General features: G+C 51.7%; 1 protein-coding gene across 2 annotated transcripts in view; it reads right to left on the reverse strand.

The window, feature by feature from the left end:
• The window catches only part of SOX13 (SRY-box transcription factor 13), a 46,812-nt gene extending 24,894 nt beyond the window's left edge, over positions 1–21,918 (reverse strand). For both annotated transcript variants that reach the window (XM_019711400.2, XM_019711398.2), the window contains exon 1: positions 21,317–21,918. The gene's annotated coding sequence lies outside the window, so the exon portion shown is untranslated. The remainder of the gene's footprint in view (positions 1–21,316) is intronic.
• Between the last annotated feature and the right edge of the window lie 1,037 nt (positions 21,919–22,955).

Consider the following 22,955-nt stretch of genomic DNA (forward strand, 5'->3'; position numbering starts at 1 on the left):
GACAACAATTTGGCATGTCTCCGTCAAGTCTTTCTTATGCATAATTTTCTTTTTCATCATTGAGCTCATAAGCAAGTTTTTATACTTTCCCCCCACTTAATAGACTATGTAAAAGGGAGTTTTCATGTCACTAAAAATTGGGAATTATTAAAAATTCTTTACAAAGCCACGTGTAATAAATGCACATCTTCTACTCCCGGCTTTTTTTACTGTATCCAATGCCCATGGTTGCCATGATCAACTTGTTGTTAAACCTCATGCTACTAAAACCTCCTCCTCATCCAAGGTCATCCACCCTTCCAGACGCTTCTAGTACGTCAAGGCCATTCTGCTCCTGTGACAGATGGGAAGGAAAGGGGTCTGACAGTCAGTGGACAGAGCGAGGCAGCAGAAGGACCTCACCTGCACCCTGCTGATGGACTGGGGAAAAGTAGCCAAGGAAGTAGAGAATTGAGGATGGAGGCTGTAACGGGGGCATGTCTCGGGGCCTCGACATCCCCTTAGAAAGATGGACAACCACAGTGACATACTACTTGACACCCATTATAGTGGCTATTAAAAAAAAAAAAAGCACTGGCAAGGATGTGAACAATTGCTAGTGGGAATGTCAAATGATACAACCACTGTAAACAACAATATGGCAGCGCCTCAAAAAATTAAACATAGAATAACCATGTGATCCAGCAATTCTACTTCTGGGTATATACCCAAAGGAACTGAAAAGTTTCTTGAAGAAAGATTTGTACACCCATGCTCATACAACATTATTCACTATAGCCAGAAGGTGGAAAGCCAAGTGTCCATGGATGGAGGAATGGATAAACAAAATGCTATAGATAAGTGATAGAATGGAATATTATCAGCCTTAAAAAGGAAATTCTGACACATGGTACAACATAAGATGAACCCTGAAAATACTATGCTAAATAAGCCAGACACAAAATTGAAATATTTCATGATTCCACTTTTAAGAGGTACTTGGAGAAATTAAATTCATTGAGACAGAAAGTAGAATAGAGGTCACCAGGGGCTGGGGGAGGGGCGATGGGGGAGCTACTGTTTAATAGAGACAGAGTTTTAGTTTGGAGATGATGCAGTTCTGGAAATAGACAATGGTGATGGTTGCACAACCAACATGTGAATGTACTTAATGCCATTGAACTGTTAACACTTAAAACTTGGTTAAAATGGTAAATTTTGTTATGCATATTTACCACACACACACAAAAAAGATGGAGAACATGAAACTGCTAATAATTTGCACTTTCACGGCACCTTTAATCTTGTAGATGGGCAAAGGCGAGAGCATAAACATAGCCTCACAGACTGGGGACCAATGTCAGACTGGGCGTCAGGGAGAGCGCAGGCCCACACTCCCAAAGCCATAATTAACGTCACTAATTGAAGTGTCTAGAAAAGGCCAGGGCCAGACAGTACCAGACCTGCCCCACCAGCTAGAAGCCCTTTCCCTCGAAGCCTCCCTCACCTCTAGGAACGATTAAAGGCTTCCACCTGCCACACAGAGACAAGTTGTATTTAGGATCCCTTAGCAGGGAGATAAAGAGACGTCGGGGCAGAAGGATGGGGTGGAGGAAGAGATTTGGTTTTCCCTTAAAATCAGTTCCCTGTCTTTCCTGGAAATCCTTTCTTCAAATTTCCTTCCTAGCATGGTGGTTTCAAGGAAAGCACTGGGCTGACAGCTGGTTTCCAGAACAGGTAAAGCCTAGTGCGTTATCCTCCCACTCGGGGCCTCTCTTGAGGTTTACCCCTGGTGTATTCCCCATCTGGAGAGGACCCAATGACAATGGTCCAAAGGAAAGCTCTAACCCAGAAGGCCTGTGCTAATATAGGGGTCACTGGGGTGGGGTGCGCCTGGGGAGGGAAGGGGGGGAATGAGCAGCCTTCCCAGTTCCCAGGGACTCACCCACTTATCCCACAGATGCTGGCTTCTGGGGGCCACGGAATCATCCCTTTCCTCCTCAATGAATGACAAGCTGGGGCTAAAGTCTCACCCAGCCTTAAGGTTCACTTGATATTACCATCTTCTATTACTGGTGCCTTTACTGGTAAAAATTTCCCCAGTTCTCACTTAACTAAGAACAAATTACATGGCTTCCAGTGTCTCTAAGAGATGCCTATGCTCCATGGCCTGATTAAGAGTGCAGGTCACACGGATGGCAGGCCATCACTATGGACCCTTAGGGATTTTCTATGGAAACCAAAGAGCCACCAGCAATCTTGTCCATCTTTGTCCAAAGAGGAAGAGAGATGGGCGTAGCGTCCCCAGGCCCTCCCTCTGCCCACTGTGCTGTTAGAGGCTCTCTGCCCTTCCCCCACAGCCTGCAGCCCTGACCCAGGGGATGAGGTCAGTGATGGGGTCACTGGAGGCGCCAGCTCTGTCTCTTAGGAGGAATTTAACCCTCTTCCTGCTGGCTCATGACTATCCACCCTAACAGACCTCCCTATATGGAGGGAAAAAATAATTGCAGAGGGGGTCTAGACAGGCAGGGTTAGAATTCTGAGTGCACAGTGGAAATGAGCCCTGGATTTGGAGGCAGAAGGTCTGAGTTTGAGCCCTACCTCTGCCACAAAATCAGTCATAATTTTCTGAACCTCAGCTTTCTTATCTGTAAATTGGGAGTAAAAATACACACCAACAGACTGCTGGGCGCCTCAGCAGAGTGATTTTTGCAAATATCAAAGCACTTCATACACTTGATGGTTGGTTTATAAAACCCCATATACTGGGGAGGGGTTTGGGCGCCTGTAGTTCACTGTAGGATCTGGTGCACACACCTAGCCTTCCCAGGTCTCGGTTTTTCCATTTGCACGTGGAGTGAATTATTCCTTCTTCCCCCAGAGGTACGATGATAAGTGGGGGAGGCCCCACAGCCTCTGATGCTGTGAAATAAATATAGGAGCTGCTAAACCCCTGATCTCCACCTTCAGGCTGCAGCCAAATTTGGCCAAAAGATACGGAAGCTTCTCAGAAGATACTGACAGCACCTGTCATTTATTGAATGATCACCACACACTGAGAACTTCACAGATATTTTGGGCAGTGACAAAACCCATTTTATAGATGAAGCAACTGAGGCCAAGGGGTGAAGGCAGAGTCCCACTTACAGTCTGCCTGACCACAACACAAAGATCTGGGAGAAGAGGCTACTGCCCACAGGCGCTCCAAACCCAGCTAACCCTCTCGCCATGGGCGTGGGTGCCAACCCGGCAGCCTTTACTTCCTGCCAGGCTCCTGCAGGCAGCTCCTGGGCACCCCGAGTCCAAAGGTTAGTGAAAGGCTGTTGATTACTACGAATTATTAAAATTCACCAGCAGTTCAGTTTTGTGAATGTGGTGGTTCTGGTCTCACAGCGACCCAACTACATGTGAATTCCATCGGTTTTACAAAAAATCCGTCCTGCTTGGTGTAGAATTGCCCCCTTAGTGACCAATTTAAGGGACCACACTGGGCAAAGGACAAAAGGCAGTGCACTCTGAGCCAGAGTGTCATTTCTGCTACACCTGGCAACGCCCCGCCAGCAGCTAGTGTGTGAAAAACAGTGTTTGTTCCCTTCTCTGGGCTGCTCCCCAGCACCAGCATGGCAGGGTCCCTCACCCCATACCCCAGCTCCTGGGACACTTAGGGAGCAGCTCTCACCCTTGTTTCTTTGAGGGAATGGTTCACTCCAGTAACAGAATGACCACAGCAACAGTAACAGCACCAAATACCTGGAAAAGAGTCCCATGTGCCAGACTTTGTTCTGAACACTTTCCATGTAATCCTTTTTATTTAATCCTCCCAACATGCAGGCCTGATTGTCGGCAGCATTTCACAGTTGAGGAAGCGGAAGCACAGAGAAGCATAGAGGGAGGTGTCACAGCTGGCAGTGGTCCCCGCCACACTCCGGAGAGTTGCTCCTCCTCCTGTCCCAGATCCTACAGAGGTCATACTCACGACGCGAGGGAGGGCTGCCCCCACATCCAGGCAGGCCCCAGGAGGGCAGTGCCATCCGCAACCCGACATCTGCTCCGACAGCCACCAACACAGTAGCCGCTGTACTAACACTGGCTCCCACTGACTGGGGCCTCCTGTACTCCAGGCCCTGTACTACTAGGAGCTGTAATCACAAAGGTGTGACCACAAAACATGGTGAATATTTAAATTTAAAAGATTTATTACAGTAAAGGACACATTGCCATTAAACCCCCTCAAAATACACCCCCTCGCTTAGAACACACTTATCCCATCGTTCTTGCCACTTTCTAAAGCAGTTCTGGAAGTCCTCTTTCATGAGTGTCTACTTTAGCCTCCATCATGACAACTCTCCATGTCACATATTGCTTCTGGTACGACAATTTCTGTCAAGTAACAACATTACAGTGTGTCCTCATCCATCTTATTCACCAGCTCTGGCACCACGTGACTTCTGGCTCTTCCCCAAAGTCAAAATGACCATGAAAGGTAAACGTTTTGAATCGATTCAGGACATCGAGGCAGCCATGACAGCACAACTAAAGACACTCACAAAAGAGGACTCCAGAACTGCTGCAGAAAGTGGCAAGAACAATGGGATAAGTGTGTTCAAAGTGAGGAGGGGTATTTTGAGGGGGATCAATGGCAATATGTCTTTTACTGTAATAAATTTTTAAATGTAAACATTCACCGTATTTTTTTATCACACCTTGTATATCACTTCATTGAATCCTTTTCACATCGTGAGATAGGTATTATTCTTTTCCCAGTTCGTGAGAGAACTAGGCGCTAAAAACGTTTTGGTATTTGCCAGAAATCACACAGCTTAGAAGAAGTAAAACCACTCACCCTGGGTCTGTCAGACTCCCCCTCGTCCCCAGCCTCTCAACCCAATGCTGCAGAGATGAACTGTCACCATCAGTCCTGGTGTCCTGGCCAACTCTGATGAAAGGCTTTGTTCCCACAATGCAGCTTAGTTTCCTAGGATTTTTTTGTCTCACTGCCCCAGATTACAGCTTCCCTGAGAACAGGATCTAGTCTCCTCCACCCCAGCCTCATCCAGTGCTTTCACATTAATGAGAACTTGTAATGCTTATTCATTCCCCTATCTCATTTGTTCAAAAATATACCAAGCCATTGGCTTTTAGAATGACATCTAGAGATTAATATTCCTCAATCCCAAACAATATAAATTTGCCCATTCATCGAGAAATGGCACAAGCTGGATTTCCCAGGAAAGTGGGCCACACTCACTTGGGCCCCAGCTGGACCAAAGCCAAGGGCAGCATGGGTCAGGGCAGACAGGGAAAAGGAACATACCCACTGCCCAGGGCTGCCAGCGTGGCCCCACACCCTGGGAACCCACTAGCCCTGGCAGGGAAGGGAAACTTGTCTCGATCACCAGACGGTTCAGCGCGCTCTGAAGGCAGCAAAAGTGTCTTTAAGGAAAGAGAAAGAACAGGGATCTGTTGGACCACGTCACAGAACAATGAAGAGAAGTTTCAGACTGAATGAATGAGCCACCCGTTCTAAAAGTTCTCTGAAACATTCTCTGGTGCGTCACTGTCAACAAAGTCCTAGTTCCTTGGCCTGCTCTGCCGTGCGTGGTCTTCGTCTAAGCCAAGACCCTCTCTTTTCCCCCAGCAGGACTCCTCGCAGTACCGGGTACAGAGGTGCCCCACTATTATTTGCCTTAGCAGGACACGGGTTGCTAATGGAGCCAAGCCTGGTACTGGGCCCAGAGTATGTGCTCCACACACACTTTACTGAACTTATCCACGCCAAATCGAATCTCCGAGTTCATCCTTTCTTGAACCCCTAGCAAGAGCCTTGAGCTGGCCAGGGAGGAGGATGCCAACCCAAGAACAGAGGACAAGTACCCACCTCAGGACAGAGTGGTCATCAGCTGTGTGAGGATAACAGTAAGATAATAGGCCAAAGCTCACAGCTGGAAACCATTTCCATTCTCTCCTTGTACACCATCCCTTTCCCCCACCGCCCGATGCACACTTTCTCTGCCCTGGCTCTTCCCAGAGTCCCACACACGCGTTTTCTCCTCTAGCAAGTCTGCCCTTCCCAATCATGCGATGGCACCAAGCTTGGAGACCTGCTGGGCTGCAGGAATCCACCCCTTGAAAGGTTCACTCTCCTCAAAGCAGTCTGGGACCGGCCCAGCTGTGAGGCAGAGGCCAGGGGATTAGGCACCACCAGTCCTGACCCAGAGAAACCCCTCCACTCCCTGAAGAAAGGCTAATATAACCACTTCTAGTCCAAACAGTCGGGAGGAGAATGAGGGGACAAGGAAAGAATGAGACCAACTTACATGAGCGGTGGGTGGAGGAAGGGGACTTGCTTCCAGGAATGGGGACCGGTGGTAACCGCAGGGAAGTGGGGAGGCCAGCCTGGTGGAGGGGGCTCCACAGGTGCTGATCCTGCCCTCTCCATTGTCTTCCGGGACCCCCACATACAACCTTGCACAACACAGCCCAGGCGCCCGCAGAGCTCTATCTACTGCCCCGATCTCGCAACCGGGAAACTAAATTCCACCAGCTCAGCACTTTTGCAGAAAGGGGGTTGTTTTGCTTGTGCGCCACTCTTTCCACAGGGGTGGTCATCTTGCCTGCTCCCCCTCTTCCGGGATCCTCTTGCACACAGCTGCTCTCCTTTCCTTGTAGGGGTCGTCGCAGGCCCTGCCATCTCGACAAACTCTATAGCAACTGTTCTGAACATCAGTGCCCTGACCCCATTTCACAGAGAAAACCATGGAGCCCGAGGCCCAGTGGGCAGAAGTGTGAGAGGTGAGCCCACTCGCCCTCCTTACAAGAGCCATTTGGGTTCACATGGGGATGCCATCCCGGAAGGGCGTCTCTCCACACAGGGCTGGGCTCAAATTGGCCCCGCGCTAAAACTGTCCCCTAGCACAGGCCAAGGAATCACCGTCAATCATAAAGTTGTTGACCCATGCTCTTTCCTGTCCAGCCTCTTGCCATGGCCAAGAATCTCCCCAACACTGCAGAGAAGAGAATGCGCTTGGCTGCAGACCTGGGTGTCAGAAATTGCTAACAACAGAATCTCAATCTGGAAAACAAAATAGAAGGTCTGACTCTTCCTTTCTGCTCCTCTCATGCCCAACACTATTTCCTGCAAGGCCGAGAAGAGAAAGAAATGCTTTCTTTGGCCAGTCAGAGAGGGAAATGGGTTCTTACCACCCCGGGACGGCGAGGGGCTCCTTTCCCCCACTAGCCTCCCGGCTCACAGGCACAGAAGCCAGGCCCCAAGGAAATCCTTCTGTCTCTAATTTCACTTTATCCTCACATTTATTGAGCACCTGCTAAGTGCCAAGCACTGTGTGCCTCCATGTGAAGGCTCTCTGGTCCCCATTCACAGGTGACGGTGGCTGCTGGGGAGCAATGGAATGGCTCCCTGCTGAAGAGCAGTGGGTCATCCAGCCCTCTGTGCTCCCCCCAGGGAGGGAGGATCTATGGTGGATGACTGGGAGCTGACTCTGTTCCCAATCACCTGCCCTCCATGAGAGGGGTCGGGGGAAATGGGACAGGAGTGAGAAGGTGTAGGCAAGAGCAAAAAGACGAAGGAAGCAGCCATCTTTGACAAAACAATAGTATAAAAGGCAAATCTGAATGTGCCTAGAGATAAATTATAAAATTGTGTTCAGTGTATTGGTTACATGCAAACTATATGTAAATGTGTACATGGCCCTTGGAAAAATCCAAGTGTCACTGCTACTCTTTCTGCCTCTGTCTCACTCATGGCTACCTGGGAAGCTATCTGCCACTTGGCCTGGGCATCCCAGAGCACTGGCCCCAGCCACATCTCCTGGCATTCCCCTTTGCACCAACTTCTCTGCTTGGCCTCACCTCACCTCACAGCCACCTGAGAAACGCTGAGTGCAGAGGAGGAAGATAAAATGGAGATACACTCACACTGGGCATGGCTAAGGTGGCAAGTGAGAGTGGAGAGGAGAATGGTGGCCTCTGCCTATCTGGTCTCGGGATGGGTTCCCTGCGAATGACAGGAGACCCAATGTGCTCCAGACATTCCTCGATGCCCCTGGCCCTTCCCATCACCAATCCCTCAAAACCAATGGCAGGAGGCCAGGGAACTGTGCAGCAAATCCCAGAGGGGGTTTCCTCGTTGTGCACAGGATGAGACGCACCACATGGACGAGCTGGCTCATCCCTGCAGACCCACAGCCCGTGTGGGACGAGGAAACCCCACCACTGGGACGAGTCCCCATCTCTAAATCTCGGTCTCCTCAGCCACAAAACGGGCAGTTAGATAATCTCAGCCCTTCCTGACTCACAGGTTTCATGAGGCACCCCTGAGATAAACCACGCGGAGGGAGACAAACCAGGGAGGGCACTGCCAAGTGGCGATGCAGGACGGTGGCGAAGTATCTGACTCCACACCTGGAGTTTAAAAGTGCGACAAAAACGACCAGGTGGCTGTCATCAATCTTATCTGCCTCTATCGCCTCAGGAGCACAGCACTCTTGTTTCATCCTGGGAGGGATCACGATGGACCCTCCCAAGTTGCAGATAGGAAAAGCAAGGTTCCAAGAGGCCAAGCAGCAGGCCTGTAGACATACAAGCCAAAGCTAGAGCAGAGCCTTGGTGTCCTCGGTGCCCACTGGCCCCAGCTGCCCTCTAGCCCTCAAACACCAGCATCACAGTCACAGGAAGATGTCAGAGGGCCCTTGAACGGCGTCACCCCGATGGAAAAGGCAGGACGGACGCACGACTGCCTGATGCCCAGGACAGCACCTGTACTGGAGCCACTGCTCCAGCCACAGGGGGTCAGCTCCCTCCTCTTCAGCCCCGCAGGCCCGGGCGCTGCCCCAGGAAGGCCAGCGTCTGGCCCCTGTCGTCCTGGGCCTCCCAGCATGTCTGATCTACCCATGGCCCGTTACCTATTCAAAAATCATGGAAGGAAGGAGACATACAGTTGTTTCCATGGTACAGATATAGAGACCAAGGCTCAAGAAGGGTCCTGACATGGGCAGGACCACACAAACAGTGAGCCGCATCTCCCGTTTCTCTCTAATCCTCACAATCATCTGGCGCCAGAGGAGATCCCACTACCCCATTTTACGGAAAAGAAAAATGAGGCTCAAAGAAATTAGGTATATGGCCCAATATCGAGATTCAAAATCCAAAATCTTTAAATCCAGAACTTTCTGACTAAAACTCTATGGTGTTTTCACTAAACAATCCTGTTTCTCTATAAATTAAAGGTATTGAGGAGTGAGTGAGACTGAGTTTTTCAATAAGTCATGCAGATTGGTGTGGGGAGGAAGAAAAACGGCATTGTGTATCAATCACCAAAATTGGCACCTCACCCTGCAGATGAGCCTGAAGCCCTTCGCCTGACATGCAGGCCCTTCTCAGCCTGGCCCCTGCCACCCCTCCAGCTGTTGTCCTCCCAAACCTATAATATAGGTACAAACATGCACTTTCACACCTCTGGGCTCTGGCTCACACACGGTGCCACTTCATAGAAGGCCCATCCTACATTCTTGACCCAGAAAACTCCTATACCTCACTGAAAGCCCAGCTCAAATGTTCCCCACCTTCATAAATCACTCCTTAATAATCCTAGCAGAGTTGATTGTTCCTCCAGGGCATTCCAGAGCCCTTGGACATCCTGGTGTTTAGTACTTGACTGGACTGCCAATTACTTTTTAACCTGTCTATTTCCTAGGCTCTGATTACACTTGAGACCCTGACACTCTCCGGGACACTTGGACAATAATGGCCTTCTCTTAATAGCGTCCTTACCATACAACACACATCACACCATGCATCTCTTCACACATTTTCACACATGTAACAATCACAACAGCTCCATCAGGCAGTGACTATTATCACCCCCATGTTACAGATGCATTAATCTCAGAGAGATTAAGTTACTTACCAAGACAGTTGGGTACTTACACAGGCAGTTGACTCCACAATCTGCTGATCTGTGCTGCTACTATATTATTTTTCCTTGCCTCCCCCAACCCGAATACAGTGCCTGGCACACAGTAGGTGCTCAGTAAAGGTTTATGTCATCAAGAGGTATGAAGGGAGGAGGGTGTTGCCACACTCCAGCCACCTCCAGCCCCAAAATCCCACCTGGAATCCCTTGGCCCAGGTCTTTCTACTTGTCGCCCCACCTTCCATTAGTCCTGACACTGAGTGCTTCTTTCCTCCCAGAAGCTCCCACCCATTTCTTCCTTGGGTGCCTCAGCAGGAGTGCGGAGTTTTCTGGCTTTCCAGTGGGGAAACTGAGACTCACTGAGGCCTCATGATGGGTGGGGCTAGGGCACCCGACTCCCCCCTGCCCTTGCCCCCCAGTCAGGACTGGTTTTACCTCTCTCAAGAACCAAAGGCAGGGGGAATCTAGAGGTCAGCACCTGCCCTTCACTCACTCCCAGAACCCCCTGGCTGACCTGGCCACTGGTCTCAGGCTGAGCCTGAGAAAGGGAGGAGGGGGGTTGCTCCCTGGGGCCAGAGAGGAGGAGACAAGAGGTTCTTTGTGTCTGCAGCGCTCCTGAGACACCTGTTCTCCCTCCAGCCTGCCTGTGGCCTCCCTCCCTCCTGGCCAGCCTGTGTGCGGCCTTGTTTATCCTGCAGCCCTGGCAGCCAGGCCCAGCCTGCCCCCAGTGTGGGGCTCCAGCAGCCCCTGCCAGCACCTGCCCAGTCCTGGCAGCCTTGGAGGCTGCTGGCCAAGCACAATCACCCCGCTGTTGACACAGTTGTTGATTTTCGGGAGGGCAGGGAGAAACAGGAGAGGAGGAAAGAAGCAGCAAAGGCATTTAACACCAGCCTGGCTAATTTGCAGTTGGCCCTGGCAATCCTGCACCTCCTGCAGCTGCCTGGGAGAGGCCTGGGCACTGCACTGTGCCCTAGTCCCACTTGAATCCACAGCACCACACCACAGGCAACCCCCGCACACCCCATACATATTAGCGCACCCCAAAACCCATGCTCCCGTGCTGGCACACACAACTCATAGCTGAACAAGGACCTGGGTGCCAGGAGCCCCTAGCCACCCTGTCTTCGAATGTCCCCCACTCAACCTCCCCCAAAAGTCAGGATGACTATCTGACATGCCCTTGGAGACCCAGGTGGGGCCCCTGGGAGACAGGGCGATTTGCCCTTACAACCCTCTCTTCTCTGACTTGTTCTTGCCAAACTATCTCCTCCTCATTCTCCAGGTCTTTGCTTCCTCTTCCAGGGAGCCTTCCCTGACTGTCCAAAGCTGGTTGTGGTGCCCCTCTTGGGTGCTCCCAAAGCACTTCACCCTGTACCTCCCTAATCTTCACTGTTGTCAGTCAGTATCTAATCGATTATTTACTTCTCTTTATCTTCCTCAAAACTGTATAAAGGTATCTTAGCCCCAGTGCAGCAGGGCACAGCAGAGAGTCGGGCGTTCCTTACATATCTGCTGAGTAGATGAGTGAACTGCGCAGGCCCCCATAGGCCCAAACGGCCACTCCACCTCCACCCAAGTTCCCATTCTGAGAGCCACCTCTTGGATTAAAAAGGCCTCTTGCATTAAAAAGGCTTCTTGCAACTAGCAACGGCAACTGGACCTGGAACTGAGCTGCACCCTCTACAACTAAGACTGAAGGGACAACTTGAGCTGAACGGCACCCTCCACAACTAAGATTGAAAGGACAAAAACTTGACTTGGAAAAAAAGACCTGGAAGTACACACTGTTCCCCAATAAAGTCCTGTTCCCCTTCCCCAATAAAAAATCTTTAAGGAAAAAAAAAGCCCTTGGCTGATTAAAAGGCTCCTGTGCTTCGGAGTCACCAGCACACAAACTTAGATTAGTAATCCAATTAGCCAGTTACTGTCTCAGAGATCAAAGAGCTGGATCCTAAGGGACAAGCGATGGGTGAGTCTTCATGATGGGACAGGGAAAGAGGAAGGAAGGACACGGAGACCCTGTGGGTTGAAGTCCAGCAAAAGGGCCTGGTGGAGGGTTGCTGTCAGGTGAGGCAGGAACCCCCCTTCCTCCCCGTTTGCCCCATCAGTCCTCCCTGCCCGTCCTAAACCCAACCAGCCTGACTCAGGAATCAAGCTCCCTTGTACCTGTGGCCAATTATCCAAACAGGATTCCGACTTCATGAGGAGGGTGGTGACAGTCCAACCAGAGACCCTCTCTAAAATACCCAACACACCCACACTCACACGTGCATACAAGCCTTCCCCTCAATTCTGGTTCCCCAAGCTCCAATGTCCAGAAAGCGGTAACCAATAGCCAAGGATCACCTCCAGAGTTGGGAGCATCAGGTTGAGGAGCATGGCTCTAAGGCCGGCAGAGCTGGTGGAAAAGAAGGGAACTTACATTATGAAAACCATAGGTCACAACCTCACACCTGTCAGAATGGCCATCACCAAACAGATAACAAGAGTCGGTGAGGATGTGGAGAAAAGGGAACGCTCGTGCACATTGGTGGGAATGTAAACTGGCGCAGCCACTATGGAAAACAATACGGAAGTTCCTCAAAAATTAAAAATAAAACTACTGTATAAGCCAGCAATTCCACTTCTGGGTATTTATCTGAAGAAAATGAAAACACTAACGGTAATTCAAAAAGAGATATATATATATTCCTATGTTCTATTGCAGCATTGTTTACAATAGCCAAGATGTGGCAGGAACCTAGATGTTCACCAGTGGATAAATGGATAAAGAAGATGTGGTACATACATACAATGGAATATTACTCAGCCGGTAAAAAAGAACAAAATCATACCATTTGAAACAATATGGATGGACATAGAGGGTATTATGCTAAGTGAAATAGGTCAAACAGAGAAAGACAAATACCATATGATTTCACTTACATGTGGAAACTAAAAGACAAAATAAACAGACAAACACAACAGAAACAAACTCATGGATTCAGAGAACAAACTAATGATTGCCAAAGGAGAGAGGGGGGAAGGGTGGAACAGAAAAGTGGAAGGGAGATTAGGAAGTACAAACTTCCAGTTACAAAACAAGTCACAGGGATGTAACGTACAGCACAGGGAATAGTCAACAGGATCATAATAACTACGTGTGGTGACGGACGGTTACTAGACTTAGCATGGTGGTCACTTTGTAAGATATGTAATTGTTTAATTGCTATGTTGTACACCTGAAACTAATATAATATTGTATGTCAAATATAATTAAAAATTTTCAAAATAAAAATGACAAAAACAATTTAAAAAACCAGTAAGTCCCTGATGCTCTGAGCCAGTTCCAACAAGGCCATCATGTACAACTGTGCAGACTGTGTACTCACAACTCTAAGAGCCTCGTTCACCCAGACATATAATTACTACAATAATTCTCTGGCAAGTAACAGTCAAGTTCATTCCTTTACTTCCTCAGATACCAAAGAAAGCTGTCTTGCTCTGTACCTCTGCCCCAGGCCAGATGTGACACAAATCCCCTTCCCCTGTTCTCTGACCCTGTTTCCTGGCTAGGGTACCTGTAAGTGAAGTCTGGGCCCGGCCCATCTTCCCAACCAAGAGTAGAGGCCTGCCCCACCAGCCCCAGGGAGGTGACCCCACTGACCCCACAATTAGCTCTTTCCCTACCACTCCTCTCTCTCAGCCCCTCATGTGGCCCGACTCCTGGTGTGAGGGCGTGGCTGCTGTGTCATGCTCACAATGACACAGTAGGAGGAAACTGAGCTTACAGAGAGAAGTGAGGGAAGGAGGGTGATTGCCCACTGCCTGCTGCTCCCCAGGTAAGACTGGAATTGAAACCCCAGTCGTGTGGGGTTCAGAGACTCGGGGCGGGGTTCAGAGACTCGGGGCGACTGGAGCTTGAGGAGGGTCTGCTTCTGCCTCCGCAGCAATGCCCTGGCCTGGCTCGCTCTCTCTCTCTGCCTCCCAGTCCACTCTCCCCTTTCCTTCTTGACATTGGTCTAATGTCCCCACTGTCTCCCTGGGGCTCTCTGAGGTAATGCCTGGCCCCCCGGGGGCCAGAGGGGGCTGACCAAGCCCCCAACTGGCTGCCTGCACGCACACCCCCTCTCCATCAGTGAAGAAAAAGGGAGTCAGGCAAGCTAGAGAAATGGCAGAGGCTGGAGGGGCCACTCCCTTCTGCTTCCAACAGCTCCCCATTCATGCCCCACTCCCCTCATCCTACCTGCCTGAGAGCCTGGTTATACCTGCACACAGGCTTCCTTCCAACCCCTCCCCACCCCACCACAGCCCACCCCTCAAGGGACAGGCCCAGAACCAAAGCCTCACTGGGATGGGTGAATGAATGACTTCAGAATCCTTCAGTAGTGCTGGGAGGCAGGGGAGGGGGAGGTTTCAAGAGAGCTTCACACCCCACACACAGAAAACTTTCCTCACCCTTCACTGAGCAGAGTGCAGGGCCTACCTCGTGTGGCCAGGCAAGAGTTAATATTTTGAGTCAGCTAAGGGCAGCTTAAGCCAAGGCTTCACTCCCTTTCCTGCCTCCTCTCAGATGCCAGGGCCAAGGCAGGAGGCCTCAAGGGCCTGGGTCCCTGGGCCACCCACCCCAGTCCAACCCCAGGGCGGGGGGGAGGGGGTACGGGGGGCGGCGCAGGGGGCACAGGGCTGACTCTACTGTCATCTTGAAAGGGTATCAGTCCAGTCTTACAGGCTTCTTCTTCTCATATTTCCACTATTACCCCTCCTGCCAGGGACTCTTCTTTCTGCAGAATATTCTAGTGTTGGTCAAGCCTCAACTCTTCTCTTGGTCTTCCAAGACTAAACCGATGACTACTTTTTCTGTTTCACTGTCTGGCAATTCTAGATATATTTTAAATCCTTTCCATTCTAATTACAAAAGTACAACATTGTTGTACTAATTTTGGAAACTACAGAAATACAGAAATAATACAATATATATATGAGCCATAATTTTTTAAAAAGCCAACAAAGGCTATTACTCTAGGGCAGGCCACCCCAGCTATGGGAGTTGGGAGGGTCTGCTTTGCCTGCTTCACCTGGCCTCTAATTGGCCCCACCCTCATGTTGGATTATATGAGGAGCCCCCACCCCTGCAAGTCTGGCTGCCCCTTCAAAATGGCTGGACCAGCTTGGCACGGGGCAAGGAGCCCAATTCAGCCCGTGTCCCCCACTGCTTTGGGGGGGGCAAAAGGGGGCCGGAACCAGGCCCTCTGGGAACCAGTTCTCACCCCATCCCATCCTGTTCCACAGGCTTCACATTCCATTCTGAGTCAAGCAGGGGCAGGAATGGGGGAGGTAGGGTGAGGGGAGGAGAAAAGTCTGGCCTCCTCTGGGGTGGATCCCGAGGGAACTCCAGGCCTGGCAGGGATCACAGACCTAAGGGTCTCGAGGGTTCCTGCCCAGTCTGTGGCTCCTTCCCATTCTCCTCTCCTCAAGTCTAAACACTGAAACCCTACCTCGGACATGTCCCCATAAGACACAAAGGGATAAGGTGGGGGTAACACTAAGCCCCTCCCCCCAAACAAGCCACAATCCCCTAGGCTGTTTATGGGGCTTCATGCCAAGGCCATTTAAATGCTAAGGCCACTTCTGTGGAGAGGGGAGTCTGAATGCTGTGAGTGTACTTATACGTGTGTGTATCAAGGAAATTGATTTCAGATTTGAGGGCCTGTGTCAAGCTTCCCAAAGTGACCAAAAGCACCTCGGTAGTAACGCTATTTAGGAAAAAAAGTGGCAGCTGGAGAGACTGTCCACTTCTTCCTTCTCCTATGCTACCCCATACACAGCTCTCCGCCCCAAAAAAATACTTCTGGCTGGAACCCTCAACCTTTGGGTACAAATCTCAGCCTCTGCTGCTCTCCTAGCTTGTCCCCACATGCACACTCGTGTTGAGAGGACCGGTCACACACACAGCACATCCAGGGCTGTGCTCAGGCCTTGGGTTCGCCCACAGACGACCTTAGGAAAAGGCAGGTGAAACCCCAGCCACTTCCCTCCTCACCTCACAGCCTCTTGGACGTCTAACCACTTACACTGTTCCTTCTCTGGGTCCATCCAAATCCTTCCCAAAAACACCTAGGAGTGAGCAGTGGGGCTACAGGCCTTCTGGCTCCTCCTAAACAGGGCAGGTCACAGGACCAGTGGGGTCTTCAGGGGCAGGAAAGCCAAGAACATGCCTGGAGTAGCAGGGAGTGACTGCGAGGTTCCGTGCTGTGGACCGTGCAGGGCGAACAGAAACCTCTTCCAGGAAGAGGGGGTGGGGAGCGCACAAGAGCCGCATCACCATGAGGCTTGAGCTGGGATGGACACATGGGTCTCGGGGCTAGGTCCACAGAACTCAGGCCCAACTCTATGCTCCACCCCACTTAGGAGGAAACTACCACATCAATGCTGCTCAGATAAAAGTATCGGAATTTTTAAAAGAAACAGCATCACCCCTGACCAGAGAAGTCGGCAGAGGTTTGAAGGTGGCCCTGCTGAGTTGACCTGTAACAGATCTCCCAATCAAGTCTTTCCAAGGAGCTGGAAGGAGGACCAAGGAAGAGGCAATCAAAATGAGGTCCCCAGGCAAAGACCCCCATCCAGGACATGTCTTCCTGCTTGGGAGCTGTGAAAGCGATCCTCATGGGCTCGGGTGCCCCTCCTGGTGATAGGCACTGTGACAGCCTTCCAGGCTAACACATCCCAGTTCCAGGCAGGGGACCAGCAGAGGGTGAGGATATAGCGAGTTCAGGCAGGAGTGAGCCTCTTAAGCAAACACTGAGCACAAAAATAATTCCCATTCAAAGCACGTTTTACTGTGGGCCTGAAGGGACCTTCCCAGCACAGAGCCCTTTGCAAACACTCGACTTCACCCCTGAATGTAGCTGGGGATGGGGCACAGGGACATAGCTTTATTTGAATTCCACTTTTCCCAGAAGCATCAGCTTCAGCCAGCTTCAGCTTTCTACGGACGTACTCAGGGAGCTGCCCAAATAAGGGCCAATCTCAAAGCACCTCCAGAGAGGAGAAAACCTTTGTAGAATCAACTGTTGCCCAAGCAAACACTTGTCTGGCGACAGCAAACCCCAGACCCTTACCACTCATGGAGCCGTAGACATGACCAAGCGTGAGCCTCCCATGTTCTAGGAGGCAGGGATTGTCGCTGTTATTGTCCCGTTTCACAGATGGGAAAACAGAAGCTCAGAGATACTGTGTACCGTGTGCCCCACCCCCACTGGCTCTAAATCCGTCTCACTTTATACATCACCTTCCCTGAATCTGTTAATTATCAAAGTAGCAAAATGATCAGGATGACCCCACCACCACCACCACCACCACTGCCTCTACTAGGAGAAAAGATGGGGATACGGCTGTAGCTGGAATCCGAGACATTTCCAAAGCCAAGCCAGCGTTGGAAATGGTCCTTCACTCGCCATCACGGATCCCTACACTCCTGACCACAAAATCTGAGCTGGGGTAAATGCCCTCTCTAGGCAAGAGCACAGAATCATATCAGGGAATGGTGTGTTACTGAGACCTGGTGGCTCTACCTCCAGAACAATCTCCCGCTGGCCCACCCAAAGGCATCATCTTAATTCTGAATCAGCCTCCTAGCTGGCCTCTCTGCTTCCATCCTTGCTCCCCTTCAGGATACTCTTTTCTACATTTTATTTTCCCACTTATAAAAGTAGTTCAGGATCACCGTAGAAGGTTGGAAAAATCAACAGAAGATACAGAAGTAAAAATCACCATACGTCCAGTATCCAGAATTAACCTCTGTAAACATTTCAAGGCAGCCTTCTAGTCTTCTTGCTACGCGCACAATGTGCACATAATTAGCTTTACAAAATTGGTACTATATTACATAGCTTAATATCATTTCTTACATTTTATTATATACAGTTTCCAGGTTATAAGCTATTCTTTTCAAATATGCTTGTTGTTTGGGGGTTTTTTTGGTTCTAGTTGATACATGCACATGGTACTATAGTCAGAAAGGACAAGAGTCTACAGTGAAAACACCATCTTTCTTCCATCCATCCTCAGCCAACGTTTCCTTCCCCTGGGACAACCCTGATTATCATTTCCAGTGTATCAAATAATCTTTTTTTCCCAAAATATTCTCTTAAAACCATAAATTAGATCATGTCACTCCTCTACTTAAAACTCTCCAATGGCGTCCCATTACCCTTGGCCACAATATCCAAGCTCCTAACCAGTCAGTCCTACCAGGTCCCCGTAACCAGGCTCTGCCCTCCCCCTCCAGACACAATGCTGTTGCAAACCCTGTTCTGGCCTCAGGGATTTTTCATTTGCTAGACTTTTTCAGGTCTTTGTGCAGCAGTCTCCTTCTCATCCCTCAGGCCTCACTGAGCAGTCCTCTCCCCAGGGAGGCTTTCACTGGCCTCCCAATCTAGCCTCCCACCCCAAGCACATAAGTCCTCTATCACATCACCCTCACTGTATTCTTTCACATCACAAAGGACGAATAACCAATATTGTCCTGGCTACTTATCTCAAGTTCCGCATTTCCTGTCTCCTCCCACCAGAAAGAAGACCCCCTGAAGGCAGGCATACTACCTGTCTTATTCATTCCTGAAGCCCCGCTGGCACATAATAGGTGTGCAACAAATTTCTGTTAAAGGAATGAATGGGGGTGACTGCACTGGCTGGTTCTCATCACAGATCACCCACTTGTAGGATCTCCAAGCACCAAGAACCAACCTCCTGGCCATCCTCCCTGATGCACGGGGTGGGGGTTAGAGGGTCAGAGAAAGGAGAGAAGCCCATTGTCTGAGACCGTGTGGGTGGCCAGCAAGCAGCCTGCTCATCCTCGGCGCCCAGATCGACCCTCACAGGAGCTGCGCATGTGCAGAATCAGACAAGGCACTTGCAACAAACACAAATTCCTAGAAAATAGTCTACACGCCAAGTGGAAAGTTGGAAGTGAAACTGTGGCCCTTCAGGTACCCCAAATCCCACACCCATTCTGCCTGGGCAGCTGGGATATTCCAAGTTCCCAAGTGAGCCCCAGCAGCGGCAACACCAACGCCGCAACTCCCCCAGGAACAGCCCCAGCCCGTCCCACCTGACTCTTCCCCTGGGCCCCAGACACCTGGGCTCCTCTCTCCGGAAATTCACCCAGCCCCAGAGACACAAATGCACATCCAATCCCGAGCCAGCTGCCCAGGCCGGGGTACTCAGGGGACACCCTGTGGAGCCACTTCCTTCCTGGGGCCTGATTTCCACTGAGAGCGCTGCAGTTGGGCCAAGATTGATTTTTATTTTTTTTTCAAAGGAGGGAACGAAATGCCTTTCATAAAAATTGTGAATGAAGAGAGTGACAAAGGAAGGGGAGGTGAAGAAAAGTTAACAGACTCAACAAGATGGAACTAGACAAGGAGTAGGAAGGATTTGAGCAACCAAAAATCACAAAAGGGTGGAAGTGTGAGGTTTCTTCCTTCCCAGAAGTGGACAATTATTATAACTGATTACATGAGCACAATGCCAAAGTGTTCTTCTGGGCTCTGTACAAGGTCAGGGTAATAATAATGACAAGAACAGCTAACATTTCCCCCACACTTATTATGTGCCAGGCACTGTTCTATGAGCTTTACTTTATTAAGACTTTTATTAATCTCCAAGAACAACCCCATAAGGTAGGTACTGTTCATATGAAACCCACTTTACAGATGAGCAAAGCGAGGCACAGAGCAGTAAGTAAGGTTAAACTGCTTAAGATCACGTCGCCAGTGGCAGTACCTAGGATCCAACTCCAGAGCCTTGGCTCTTAACCAATAAGCTATACTTGGCTTTCAGTGGTCCAATTGGGGGGTGGGTCCCAACCCTCCCGGAGTTTGTGCCTTCCAAACCACTATCCTTTAACCAATCATTAGATACCAATTTCAAAGATGTGTTCTTAACTCTGCCCATTTTGCATAAGGGAAAATCTAGAAAAGTTAAGACTCGACCGAGCCCACGTTGCCCATAGGTGGGGAATTAGGAACAAAATGTGTTGAATCCCAGCCGTGTGTTGGAGCGCCACTTCCTAAGAGAGCCCAGTGTGAATCAGGGTCCCTGGAAACTCCTCCCAGAACAGCAGCATCTTCCCTGGCTGTCTTAGTCCCCGCCAAAGCCCTTCACCAGAGCCGAGGCGCCCTGCCCGGAAATTCCCACCGAGTCAAAGCAAACTTCCCAGGAAAACTCCCCGGCGTCCTCCTAGCCCCTGTCCCAGAGACCGCTGCCAAGAGCGCCGCTGGAGTCCTTGCAGCTGCCGTCCGGCCTCCAGGGCGGGAGCCGCCGCTCGTGCACTGGGGTCCTCCCGGAAAGGTCCAGGGCTGAAGTTCAAAATTCACTTCCCTCCCGCCCAGGCACGGCTCACAGCCCAGCGCGGGACTCTAAAGCCACCCCTACGTCTCTGCACCCCCCCCCACCCCCCCAGCTCCAGTGAAGTAATGAAGCAGCTCCAGCTGCACGACCCAGCCGGGCAGCTGGGAGACCCCGCGGGCGATCCCTGAGCGCCTCGGGACTCGAAGCAGCCGGCGCGCGCCCGCGCGCGTGCACACACACACACACACACACACACAGTGTGTGTGTGTGTGTGTGTGTACACGTAGGGAACGCGCGGAGTGTGTGTGTGTGTGTGTGTGTTTACGTATGGAACGCGCGGAGTGGGAAAACAATGGCGAGCCGCTGGGAACGGAGCGACTAACCCCCTCCCCTACCCCTAGGCACTATTTGCTCTTGAGGTGAAATCGGGATGAAAAGGTTCACCTCCGACAACCCACGGCGGGAGGTGGGGGTGGTATGAAAAAGGCTAGGTGGGAGGTGGAAGGGGGTGAGCCGGAGTAGCCGGAGCAGAAAACAAACAGGATGCAGCGCCCGGCTGGTCGGCTGACGAACAGACCTGGAAGGGTGGGAAGGGTGGCGCGGCTGGAACCCCGCACCCCACACACCAGGGCGGGGCGGGGAGATCTGCTTTTCCGAGCCGGCACCCGAGCCCCACTCGGGGCGCGCACAGATCGCCTCGGCTTCTCGCTGGGAAATCCTTGAACTGGGCGCATGGACAAGCTGGTGTGAAAGACCTGGTGCGGCTCTGCCAGGAGCGGGCATCCCCCCCACCCCCACCCCCAGCTTGGCTCGCTGGGTGTGCACAGCCACAGACACCCACAACCACCCACGGCCTCACCAGGCGGCCAACCCTCTCCACAAGGACCCTGTCTGCCCGCGAAGAGCCCCCACTGGCCGGGGTTGCTAGGGTCAGGTGGGGGGTCCGTCCTTCCTCGGAAAACTTTGTGAAGGATGGAAACTCGCAAAGATGAGAGCCGGCGTCTGCCCAGAACCGTGGGGGCGCGAGTGTCAAACTTCCGAGGGCGAGGAGGGGGCGCGGAGGGGCGCACTTACTACTCAGCCGGGCGCTGGGCTCTGGGCTCGCGGCTCCGGGCTCCTGCTGCTCCTCCGGCAGTCTGGCGCTGGCGGCCCCGGCTTCCCGCTCACATGCCCTGGCCACGCAGCGATCCGGAGCGGGCTAGGCGCGGGGCTGGGAGGGGCACGCCCCCCGCTGTTGGCCGAGGACTTGCTCCGGACTCGGGGCCGCCCGGGTGCGCGCCCACCGACCCGCCGCAGTCTTGGGCAGAGAGCTCGGTTCCGGCGGGGCGGCGCCCTCCGCGAGCCAGGCCGCTCTCCGCCCTCCGCCCTCCGCCCTCTGCCCTCTGCTGCGGCCGTCTCCCTGCCTTCCGCGGTCCTGCCCCGGACTCGCCCGGACGCGGCGCCCGCCCGCCGCCGAGCTCTCCGGCTGGGTCCCCGCGCCCCGGCTCGGTCCCGAACTGGGCCTCCGCTGCTGACCACTGCGCCCAGCCTCAGACCCGGCCCGCCGATCAGGGACGGGTGCCAGGACCCGCACTCACACACTTCAGTTCCAAGCCAGGACTGGGAGCCGGGCGTTCGCGGCTCGCGGCTGCGAGGCGACTCCACAGCCGCGGAGGAGAAAGAGGGAGGGAGACAGAGAGCGGGCAGGGGGAGGAGGGAGGATGGGTGGGGAGATGGAGGAGGAGGGAGGGACAGAGAGTTCCCTCCTCCTCCCTGCAGCCAGGTCCATCCTGGCATCAACAGCTGGAAACCTCTGGAGGAAAGGGGAGAGCGAAGGCTCCTGAGTGACAGGAGTGGGTGGGCGTGGAGAGAACAGAAGAAAGACATGGATTCTGCCCGCTCCCACTGCCCAGGTATGAGGGTCGCTACACAGAGTATTCGATCCTTAGGGCAAGACCCAAGACGTTATCCATCAACTCCCAGCCTCCTAATCCCTCCAGACAGACAGCCTCGATTTAGGGTTTTTAAACCCCCCGTTTTAGAACCTCCCTTAGGAACATCATATGATCCCACCTGCAGCTAGACGCTTCCTGAGTCTCAGATCAGTCGCTAGTCCTATCGTTTTGCATTCACAAACATGCCCTTAATTTTGTTTTCCTGACCTGACCTACATATTGGGGGGTGGATCCCTTTAATTGTGTGTATGCATTAAATACCAACAATATGTCTGGCCCAGCTGGGTAAAGGGGACACCGGGATGAATGAGAGTGGCCTGACCTTCCCAGATTGCCAATTTCTGAAGGAGACAGATGAGTGAACATTTAATTATAGTGACGTGCAAGAGTGCTGAGATCAGGCAAGCACAGGACAAGAGGCCCACCAAGGGCATTAAGGTAGGTGTGGGGATCTGGTTAGCCTTGGAGAAGGTGTCATCCACTGGGTCTTGGAAGGACCTGTGGAAGTAGAGCGTGTTAAAGCGGTAGCAGTCACGGAACTGCAAGTAACAATGTGCCCACAATGTAGGTGGCCTGGGACTCAGCAAGTGATGGCGAGCCAGGCACACAGACCTAAGGGCATTGGAGTTCATCATTCCCCAGCACTTTCCTTGGCAACCCTTTCTATTCACCTTTTAGGTCTGCATAGATATCAACTCTTCTGGGAGCTTTTCTTGACAGGCAAATTCGAGTCATGGGGTTCCCGAAGCCCCCCACCCCCAGTCATAGACAGTATGAAA

The sequence above is a fragment of the Rhinolophus sinicus genome, linkage group LG17, assembly GCF_036562045.2.
Source record: "Rhinolophus sinicus isolate RSC01 linkage group LG17, ASM3656204v1, whole genome shotgun sequence".
Classification (NCBI taxonomy): Eukaryota; Metazoa; Chordata; class Mammalia; order Chiroptera; family Rhinolophidae; genus Rhinolophus; species Rhinolophus sinicus.